The sequence below is a fragment of the Balaenoptera musculus genome, chromosome 8 (assembly GCF_009873245.2).
Source record: "Balaenoptera musculus isolate JJ_BM4_2016_0621 chromosome 8, mBalMus1.pri.v3, whole genome shotgun sequence".
NCBI classification, from domain to species: domain Eukaryota; kingdom Metazoa; phylum Chordata; class Mammalia; order Artiodactyla; family Balaenopteridae; genus Balaenoptera; species Balaenoptera musculus.
Genome location: NC_045792.1, coordinates 55,898,357 through 55,909,203, shown reverse-complemented (window position 1 = coordinate 55,909,203; position 10,847 = coordinate 55,898,357).

Below are 10,847 nucleotides of genomic sequence, written 5' to 3'. Positions count from 1 at the left end.
GAAAATGAGGTTGCCTAATCCTTTAAATTCCTGGATATTCATAAGTAATTTTATTTAGGGGGATAGATTTTGGGTCTTAGAAGACACTTTCCTTTTGTTGGTAAAATGGGTTATAGTGTGATAAATAGGTTAAACTGCATGGTGAGGATTATCGGGCAATAATGTTTATAAAGTACTTAGAGCAGTGCCTGGTACATTATAAGCTCTCGATATATGTAATTATTAGTGTGTGAAATTCCCTGTTGTTTACATAAGCAGCAATCGTTTAAGAGTGTTGTGGTTAGAAGCACTTGTGCCACTGCATGCTAGGACCCTGGTTCAGACTCTTCTTGATGAACAAACAAAGGGTAATGGAAAGGAACTAAATTTCAACGGGTCACCAAGCTAGAAGAACACCCAGCTGGTTTGGGATCTTCCTGGAAAATCACTCCGCTGAGACAAACCCGAGTTAACTCAGAGTGAATGGGGGAGAGGTCATGGATCCACTTCACAGGGAACTCTGGATTTTCCAGGGCACATGAAGATATTCCCAGGGCTGTGCAGAATGGAAATATAAGTTCAAGGAGAAAATGAAACAATCTATAACGTGCAACTGTTCAAGAAAAACTTGTTGTCTACCTTTAAAGTGGATAATTGTGGATTCAAATCACTGTGGCATTTATATTCCTATGGATACATTTAAAAGAATGACTAACTGCTTTATCTCAAAGAGTTGACATTACGATAATACTGGAAATAATAGTCTTTTCAAGTTTGTTTAAACTAAGGGTGAAAAGTTCTACCTATGTTAAAGTTCTACATAACTTAGAATGTACAAAAGAAAACCGCATCCTTCAAATTCTTGTAGAGAGAATGTGAGCACAAAAATTTGAAGATCAGGGCTCTGGGCTGTATACCCAGGAGTGGAATTGCTGGGGTTTGGGGATGCACCACCAACATTCCTCAGGATACCAAACTTTCCAAGGCAGCTGTGCTAACTTACATCCCCCCCAGCAGTGGAAGCGAGTTCCACTGCCCCCAATCCTCCCCAGTGTTTGTTGACCGTGTGGAGACCTGCAACATTCACAAGGTAAACATGGCCATGACTCTCTGGGGAAGCACAAGACTAAGCAGAGGTTACTTGGAGCCTGAACCCCTTCTGAATCTTCTGAGCCTGTGAAATCAGGGTCTGGAGAACAAGATTAGATGATTCTAATGGCTTCTCTACAAAAAGCCAAAGCACTCGCTGTTAAGAAAGAGGCAGCCAGCCCCCATCATGCCCCTGTGTTGGCCGCACGCCAGCCCTTGGCTCTTGTCCTCTCCCTTTGTCTCCGAGCTAACCAACTGCCCCTTCACATGACCTGGCTCTGGGTAGGAAGCTAGGCAGTTGGTAGCACTGGCTTGTTACCATCTTGTTCCTGTTCTCCAGTCACCTGAATGGAGTCATGGTAAATTCAGCCCTAATGTGTGGACTCCGCTAGTCAGATTCTGCTAAGTCAGCCTCCTGACTCTTGTTTCTGTGGAGGACTCTCATCTCCCCAGCTATGTTTTGTCCCACATTCTCAGGCCCTTGAATGGGGTTAGCCAAAGATGCCCACTTGGCCAGTGGACCAGCTGAAGGGGTGGGGAATGTCTGCGGGGAGAGCAGCAGTCCCGCGCCTTTCTGGGAAAGAGGTTGAACAAGTCACTGTCGTTGCCAGTTGTGAACGCCAGAGGGAGACATATGCAGAGCTTTGGGAGAGCCGGTTTAGGAAAGGGGGAATTTCATGTTCTAAGATCAAACTGGACAAACTTAACTCTTTCTGGGTACTGCAGCTGTGTTCCCCGTCCTTGAGCTGGGCTTGGTAACATCCACTCAGGAAAGGTCCAGCTGGTCTTTTTTACCTGCCTGCCTACCCCCTGCCCTCTCCCTCCTAGCCCTTACTGGCCCTGGGCAGGTCCCTGTTACAGCTGTCGTCAGGCAGCATCTCCCCTGACCAGAGGCTGATCTCACACCCCTGGAAGAAGCCTGATGAGTTGGGACCTCCTTGTCCTTTTTCTCTCCCTTGGCCATGTCTTTCTGCTTCTGCAGCCTGACCTCTGACACAATTTTCCCCACATCTTTCTTTAAAGAAAGATTTCTCTGCCCTAGGTAGCAAATAGCGCCTGGTGTGTGTGAAAGGTACTGGTGTGTTATGGCCTTCTGCAAAGAGCAGAGGTGTGGGCCTATGTGTTAGTGTTGGCAAGGTGACACCCTAACCAAAAACACTGAAGACTAGCATAAACCTAAATGCCAAGTTGTTTATTTGCCTTAAAAGCAGTGATAATCTGTCCCACTTAATGAACACTTTCCACATGCTAGGCACTATGATCAATGCTTTAAAGACACCATTTAGGGACTTCCCTGGTGGCGCAGTGGTTAAGAATCCGCCTGCCAATGCAGGGGACACGGGTTTGAGCCCTGGTCCAGGAAGATCCCACATGCCACAGAGCAACTAAGCCCGTGCACCACAACTACTGAGCCTGTGTTCTAGAGCCCATGAGCCACAACTACTGAGCCCGTGTGCCACAATTACTGCAGCTCGCATGCCTAGAGCCTGTGCTCCGCAACAAAGAGAAGCCACCGCAATGAGAAGCCCGTGCACTGCAATAAAGAGTAGCCCCCGCTCACCGCAGCTAGAGAAAGCCCACACACAGCAATGAAGACCCAATGCAGCCAATTAATTAATTAATTAATTAATTAATTAATTTTAAAAAATAAAAATATAAAGACACCATTTAATTCAATCATAGAAATCCTATGAGGTTAATGATCATTTCTCCACTTTCCAGATGAAGAATCTGAGACTCAGAAATGTTAAGTGACTTGCTTGAGATCACAAAGCTTGTAAGTGGTAGCATTGGGATATGAAACAGATTGAGCTGGCTTCATTATTTCCCCACTGCCCCACCTTTGACCAAGCTGTCCACTCCCTCGGCACCTTCCTGGTAGGACACCAGCATCCTTCATGGCACCCGTGCATTGCGGTAACCCCATCTGTGTGACATTGCAGGTGCACACCATTCATCACAGTGCATCTCACTGCCTGGAAAGAGATCTGGAAACACGTATCCCAAAATGTTTACACTGCTTAACCAGAAGAGTGTTGTTTTCATTTGCTTCTCTGTCTTTTCAATGTTTTTTATGAATGTATTTTATTTTTTGAAGAAGAAAACTATTTTCATAATGGTGGGGGCAGGGGGAGTCCTTCTTTTGCTCCCATTCATTCTGCCTCATGTGTCTGTCTGTCTGGCAACCACCTGAGTATCTTGTGAGCCTCAGTTCAAGGATTGGAGCTCTGTGACATCTTTTCCAACACCCTGTCCTCCTCAGTGCCCTATTGTCCCTATTTTGATACTTATGATGCTTATCACACTTACTTACTTGTCTGTATCCCCAGCCCCCAGCCCCAGCTCTGAGTTCCTGGAGGGCAGGAGCAGTGTCAGATTCATCAGTGTCCCCAGGACCTGACATAGGCAGTGGTTCCAAGTGATAGTAACTAATGCTAATTGAACACTTACTGAAACGGAGCAGGAGCCTATGGTCCTTGCCCCCCATGTCCTCAGCCTGCCTTTTGTCTGTGGAAAAACTTTAGCCAAAGAATAAGTTTAATCAGAGAAGTGAGGAAATGCAGAAACAAAGGAAAGCAGTCCAACAAGACTAAATAATAATAGTTCAGTCATTAAGCATAGTCCTTTAGCTCCTCTTCAAGGGCTATTGTTAACATTCTGAGCCATATCCTGGGAGCTGTCTTATAGATACTGAAAGCCCCACCAGGTGGAAAAAGTTAACTTCATGATGACCAGACTATAGCCATGACATAAACTGCCACAATTCTGAGACTTGGCCTCAAAGAAATGGGAACAAACTGACCCTGGAACTAAAGACTAACTGTACTTAAAACAATCAAGATGACACTGATCAGACCACTGCATGACTAATTTCAAGATGACTTTCAGAGCTGACTGTGCTGTTTCTGAATGTAGACCCCTCCCTCTGTCTATAAAAGCTCTTGCCCACTGATGGTCAGTGGCGGGGAGTCGGCCTTTGGATGGGAGTCCTCCCTCCCCCCTCCTAAGATTGCCAGCTTCCAAAATAAAGCAAACTTTCATTTCCACCAACTTTGCCTCCTTATTGGCTTTTGAGCGGTGCAAGCAGCTGGGCCTCCACTTTCGTTAACATTACTATGTTCCAGGTGCTTTACTACGTGTTAAGCACTTTCCCTATATTAATTAATTTAATCTCACCACCACTCTGTGGGGTGGGTTAATTATTATTTCCATCCCATTTCACAGATGAGGAAAATTATGCAGAGATCACTTGACCAAGGTCACATAGCTGGCAAATAATCAGACCAGGGATGTGAACCCAGGCCATCTGGCTCAAGTCTGTGAACTTAAACAATATGCCACACTGAATAGATGCTTAGAAAACTTTTGCTGAATGAAAAACCCAGAGTTTCTCTAAAATATCATTCAAACTGAAGGATGTTTTGGCTGGTCCCAAAGGCAGGGATTTAAATCCATACCCCAGGCTGCTGTGTGGATCCAGTGACACACAGGAAGTTTGCTCAGAAGAACCTGAACAAGGTTAAATGGTTGTTCTCACTGAGTTTGGCTCTATTCATTTGTTGGACTTCGTTGGGCCTCAGTTTATAGAAGAAAAAGGGCTTGTGTATATGGAAGAGGGGGCTGTGACAGTCTCACTTTCCTGACTCCAGGAACAATACTGAATTCTGCCTGAGGGGGCCTCGTCCACCCTAGCTCCAGTCTAGAGCTGATCTGGGCCAGGGTGGGATTCCAGGAATCCACCGAGCATGAAACAGTTCTGAGTTTCCCAGCGCCCCAGGCAAACAGGTAAACAAGATTGGTATGTAACACTCCACTGTAATCTTCTGTTCATTAAGTCTGTGAACAGTTACTAAGTGCCTACTCTCTGCCAATCACTGTGCCTAATCTCATGGAAACAGAGAAGAAAGACATCATTGATTTCTGTGGTTGAAAGGATTACAGTAGCATTATCCAAGGGAAATATAAGAGCCACTAGTGGAAGCCATATATGTAACTAAATTTTCTAGTAGCCACATGAAAAAAAAAAGCAGAAGAAACAGGTGAGCTTAACTATAATAGCATATTTTATTTAACTCAACGTATCTAAAATGTTATTGTTTCACCATGTAACCAATATGAAAATTGTTGAGTTTTTTTTTTTTTTATACTTTGAAGTCTGGAGTGTATTTTACACTTATGGCCCTTTTCCACTCAGACCAGCCACATTTCAAGTGCTCAGTAGCCCTGCGAGGCCAGTGGCTGCCATATGGGACAGTACAGATTTATAGTCTGATTAAGAGAATAAACTTTTCTTTATCCTGAGCTTCCAGAAGAAAGGATTATGGGATTTGGTGTTGGAGGCTGGGACATTCACATTGTTTCACAAGCCACGTGATCAGAAATCCTATCTGTATGCGGCCCTTGAATATTTTTCCATTTTTATTCATTTTAAATTTCACAAGTGGGACTTCCCTGGTGGTCCAGTGGTTAAGACTCTGCGCTCCCAATGCAGGGGGTACGGGTTCGATCCCTGGTCGGGGAAGGTACTGCATGACGTGTGGCATGGCCAAAAAATAAAAAAAAAAATTTCACAAGTGATACATGAAAATATTTTATTATAAGAAAAGTCAAGCAATAAAGTAAATTGCCCCTAAAGCTCCCCCAATACTATTGCAATTCCCCAAGTAAGCTTAGTTATCTATCGGTTGGGTATAGATCCTCCTATGTGTTTATATGCATATCCATTTTATTTTATTGTACGTAAATATTACACAGTCCATATTGTTCTGAAAATAAGTTTGGTCACAGTGATATTTCTTGGTGCTCTTTTCACGTACATACATATATTCACCTCATTCTTTTTAATCACTACATAATATTCCATAACCATTTCCCTACTGCAGGGCTTTCAGGCTGTTTTTAATTTATGTTTTCATTGTTCCTAATAATACCATAATAAACATTCTTGCACCACTTTCATTTACATTTGTGTGTTTCTCTGGAGTAGATAAAAATGAACATATTTGCTGGGCCAAAGGGAATTGACATCTTAAGTTAGAGTAGGTACCGTCAAGCTGCCTTCCCAAAGGAAGCCCAGTTTACACCCCACCTACAGGGTGAGGATGCTCTCTTTCTCACACCCTTCTGTACACTGGATCTTATTTTTATCGGAATTAGGGGTAACAGAAGTGTGAGTCTTTTAGCAATGATACAAAACAATAAATTTTTTAAATTCTTGGGGCATTCCCTGGCAATCCAGTGGTTAGGACTCAGTACTTCCACTGCCATGGGCCCAGGTTCGATCCCTGGTTGGGGAACTAAGATCCCACAAGCCATGCAGCGAGGCCAATAAATTAATTAATTAATTAATTAATTAATTAAAGTTCTTTAAAAATTTATTCTATAGTATTGTTCTCTTGATATCCAGAGACTCAGTTCAAGGCCCAGAGTGAGTCACTGATGAATTTTAATCAAATCGTTGAGAATGTGATGGCATCATTGTATCTCGCTTGGAGACGTTATTATCTAAAGGAAGTGATGACCAAATATAGTCGATATTATCCTAAAACAATAATCTCTTAAGAGGTGCTCTAGTGCAGGGGTCCCCAACCCCTGGACCAATATCAGTCTGCGGCCTGTTAGGAACCGGGCTGCACAGCAGGAGGTGAGCGGTGGACCAGCGAAGCTTCATCTGCCGCTCCCCATCACTCACGTTACTGCCTGAACCATTCCCCCCGCATCCTGTCCATGGAAAAATTGTCTTCCATGAAACTGGTCCCTGGTGCCGAAAAGGTTGGGGACTGCTTCGTCTAGTGGAGACTGATGTACCTACCCTCTCTCTGTCAATCCAGTTTTCTCTCCAGGACTGGCACAGATCCCTGGTTCTTCAGTTGAACACTGGAAAAAGTTGTTGGCTTATTCAGAGGTCTTGTAGGAAAAAAACATAAATCGTTGAACACTCAGCCCAGCTAGATGCTCACCCCAGGAGAGGTCCTCGGGAAGCAAGACCTACACAGCCTGGTTAAGCAGAAGAGCTCCTCTGTCCTCCCACCTCACGTGCTCACTGAGCAGGGAGGCAGGCACACCCACCTTCACTCACTCAATTTATTTATTTATTTTTGGCTGCATTGGGTCTTCATTACTGCGCGCGTGGGCTGTCTCTAGTTGCGGCGAGCGGGGACTACTCTTCGTTGTGGTGCGTGGGCTTCTCATTGCAGTGGCTTCTCTTTGCTGCGGAGCAGGGGCTCTAGGTGAGCGGGCTTCAGTAGTTGTGGCACGCGGGCTCAGTAGTTGTGGCTGGCGGGCTCTAGAGTGCAGGCTCAGTAGTTGTGGCCCATGGGCTTAGTCGCTCTGCGGCATGTGGGATCCTCCCGGACCAGGGCTCGAACCTATGTCCCCTGCATTGGCAGGCGGATTCTTAACCACTGCACCACCAGGGAAGTCCCTTCACTCACTCTATTTAAATTCTCTCTTCTTTTTTTGCCAAGATCCTCTAGTTGGATCCACATGTGTTAAATGCTTTCTATGAGATTCCACTGTGCTTCACTGGTCTTCAAGTGACTAAACTGTTCTCCAAAACTGTGGGCTATATTCATTCAACCAGGCAAGTCTCACCTTTGATTTTTAGGAATTTCAGGACAGGACCTGTGTGGCACTCACAGACATGTCGCCCTCTCTTCATAGTTCCAGGTACGCTCCTGTGGCATGAAGGGCCAAACTGACTAAACCTTGTTTACATTTTGGATATCCAGGAAGAGATTAAGTCACTCTCGCAGTCCCAACTTTTTTTTTTGGCCACACTGTGAAGCTTGCGGGATCTTAGTTCCTTCACCAGGGATCGAACCTGCGCCCCCTGCAGTGGAAGCGAGGAGTCTTAACCAGTGGACCACCAGGGAAGTCCCAAAGTCAGATATCTATTTTTTTCCCCCCGCCACGCCGAACAGCTGACCAGGGATTGAACCCTGGGCCCTTGACAGAAAGCACAGAGTCCTAACCACTGGACCACCAGGGAATTCCCTCACGGTCCCAAGTTTTAATTAGAATTCAGTGTAGGGACTTCCCTGGTGGTCCAGTGGCTAAGACTCTGAGTTCCCAATGCAGGGGGCCTGGGTTTGATCCCTGGCCAGGGAACTAGATCCCACATGCCGCAACTAAGAGTTTGCATGCTGCAACTAAAGACCCTGCATGCTGCAACAAAGATCCTGCACATGGCAACGAAGATCCGGCATGCCGCAACGAAGACCCAGTGCAGCCAAATAAATAAATAAATATTCTTTTTAAAAAAAGAATTCAGGACTTCCCTAGTGGCACAGTGGTTAAGAATCTGCCTGCCAATGCAGGGGACACGAGTTCAAGCCCTGGTCTGGGAAGATCCCACATGCCGCGGAGTAACTAAGCCCGTGCGCCACAACTACTGAGCCCGTGTGCCACAACTACTGAGACCGCGTGCCTAGAGCCCATGCTCCGCAATAAGAGAAGCCACCACAATGAGAAGCCCACACACCGCAATGAAGAGTAGCCCCCACTCACTGCAACTAGAGAAAAACCTCACGCAGCAACAAAGACCCAACGCAGCCAAAAAAAATAAAAATTAAAAATTAAAGGGGCTTCCCTGGTGGCGCAGTGGTTGAGAATCTGCCTGCCAATGCAGGGGACACGGGTTCGAGCCCTGGTCTGGGAAGATCCCACATGCCGCGGAGCAACTAGGCCCGTGAGCCACAATTACTGAGCCTGCGCGTCTGGAGCCTGTGCTCCGCAACAAGAGAGGCCGCGATAGTGAGAGGCCCGCGCACCGCGATGAAGAGTGGCCCCCGCTTGCCGCAACTAGAGAAAGCCCTCGCACAGAAACGAAGACCCAACACAGCCATAAATAAATAAAATAAATAAATAAATAAAAAAGGAAATCCTACAATATGGCCTTTTTAAAAAAAAAAAAAAAAAAAATTAAAGGGGCTTCCCTGGTGGCGCAGTGGTTGAGAATCTGCCTGCCAATGCAGGGGACACGGGTTCGAGCCCTGGTCTGGGAAGATCTCACATGCCGCAGAGCAACTGGGCCCGTGAGCCACAATTACTGAGCCTGCGCGTCTGGAGCCTGTGCTCCACTACAAGAGAGGCCGCGATAGTGAGAGGCCTGCGCATCGCAATGAAGAGTGGCCCCCACTTGCCGCAACAAGAGAAAGCCCTCGCACAGAAACGAAGACCCAACACAGCTATAAATAAAATTTAAAAAAAAAATTCAGTGTATTGTGACTACTATTATTTTTACAGTGTTATTTTGAGTAATATAATGTCTTAATAATAGTTAGATAAAGTGAAAGGCATTATGGTAAAGATAAACGTTTCCTTCATGGGCTTTCTCCTGGGACCAGAGGACAATACCCAGGCAGGCATCCTCTTGTGTCATTGGGGAAGGGCAGCAGATGAGCTACTGTGGAGACTCCAGAGGTGACGTTTACCTCAAAGAACTTGCCATGGTCTGATCCTCAGCTTTGAGTCTCTACAAGTTGGTTTTGTGGGCAACCCAGGTAAGATATGGCACTTGTAAGCAAATTCATATGAACCACACAACCAAAAAGTGATCTAGAATTCATGCATTGATTTGCTTGATAATCAAACTTTGATTGACACTGGGCCTGAGCCAGGCCATATCTTAGACTCTGGATGTAATGAACAAAACAGGCTTGGTCTCGGCTCCTATGGAGCTTACAGTCTAGTGGGAGAAATGTATTGACAGGCCATTCCAACCCAGTGAGATGAGTGTTATAGTTATGGGAGCAACTAGGAGAGGCCCAATCCTAGAGGAAGTGACAGAGAGAGATGACACATGGAGAAAAAAGCCTGTTCCTGATTTCCTTACCTCAGTGAGCATTGTCACTAAGCATCCACCCCTGGTGTCATTCTCAATTCCCCCCTCAACCTCAATCCATCACCAAGGTACAGCAGGTCCACAGCATGTCTTTTTGGTTCATCCAATTCTTTCTATCTTCCCTGGTCCCTCTGTACAGCTCCCCCCAGAACTCTGTTAATTCCATGATTATAGGACAGAGCTCAGCATCAGAGTTGTTTCAGTGCTGGGGAAAAGCTCAAATGGCTTCTAGGACCAGACAATAAGTAAGTGAAGCTGCCAGAGACCTTGGCACATTGAAAAACCCTTTTCCATATAACAGGGAAGGAGAGTGCTGCTATGAGGAAATGTGGGCCCAGTATTTTGCTAGACTTTTCTATATTTTTAAGAAAACCTAGTTTTATAGAGAAATCTGATTTTTAAATGGAGGCAAACTATTCAGATTTAAAATAAAACTGTTCATCACAAGGAAAATTTTTTTCTTTCTTTTTTTTGTATCTATATGAGATGATGGATGTTAGCTGAACCTTTTGTGGTAATCATTTCTTGATTACCACAAGCCATTTCATGATGTATGTAAATCAAGCCATTATGTTGTATGCCTTAAACTTATACATTGATGTATGTCAATTATTTCTCAATAAAGCTGGAAAAAAAACCTGTTGGTGAAGTGTTAAGGAGTGAAGTGTGCTGATGTCTGCAAGTAGCTTTGAAATGCATCAAAAGATGCATCGTTGTGTGGATAGAGGGATGGATACATATGTGATAAAGCAAATATAGCAAAAATGTTAATTGCAGCACCTAGGTGATGAATATATGGGTGTGCACTGTACAATCCTTCCAACTTTTCTGTACGCTTGAAATTTTTCGTAATAAAATGTGAGGGGAAATTTTTTTAATTGAAAAAGAATTGTTTTAATAGATTTTTTAAAAATTTTATTTATTTATTTTTAGC